This window comes from Micromys minutus (genome assembly GCF_963924665.1).
Source record: "Micromys minutus genome assembly, chromosome: 32".
NCBI lineage: Eukaryota > Metazoa > Chordata > Mammalia > Rodentia > Muridae > Micromys > Micromys minutus.
In genome coordinates, this window is record NC_137967.1 from 25,233,170 (window position 1) to 25,233,994 (window position 825).

Sequence of the window (825 nt, forward strand, 5' to 3'; positions counted from 1 at the left end):
TTATTTCAAAAAAGAAACAGAAGAAATATTGTCAAATTCATTTTATGACTCACATTCACTCCATTACTAAAACTACATAGAGATTCAACAAAAATATAATTGCAGATGACTTTTCCTCAAAAACATTGAGGCAGAAATACTCAGCGAAATACTTAAAATGAAGCCCCAAAACAGGATAAAAAACAGAACACCAAATATCATCACATGGTTTGGTTAATTAGGGTTCACCTCAGAGATGCAGGAAAAATTCAATGTAGAAAATTTGTCCACATAATACATCATGGGTAAGTAAATCATTAACCACATACATACAAACACCACACACTTACATCATTATATGCAAAAAGAAAAACAAACAACAACAACAAAAACATCACACAACCCAACACTACTTCATGATAAAACTCTTGGAGAGATAGAGGTTCAGGGAACATACCTAAGCTTATTAAAGTCAATACAAAGCAAGGTCATAAGAAACATCAAATTAACTTGAGAGACATATATAAGGAATTTCACTAAGATGAGGAACAAGACCAGGCTGTTGACTCTCTCCATATCTATATAATACAGTACTAGATATTTTAGATAGCACAATAAGAAACAAAAATATATCAAGGAGATTCAGATTGAAAAAGAGAGAAGTAGAACCATTACTATTTGTTGATGGCATAATACTGCACGTAAATGACTCCCAAATTCAACCACAATATTCATACAGAAAATTAATGTTTTTATTGAAGTGAATGAATATACAGTTAATTTAACAAAACCACAGTAACAAAAAATAGTTCTTGGACCTGTAATTTGATGTATTCTAAGCTGCAG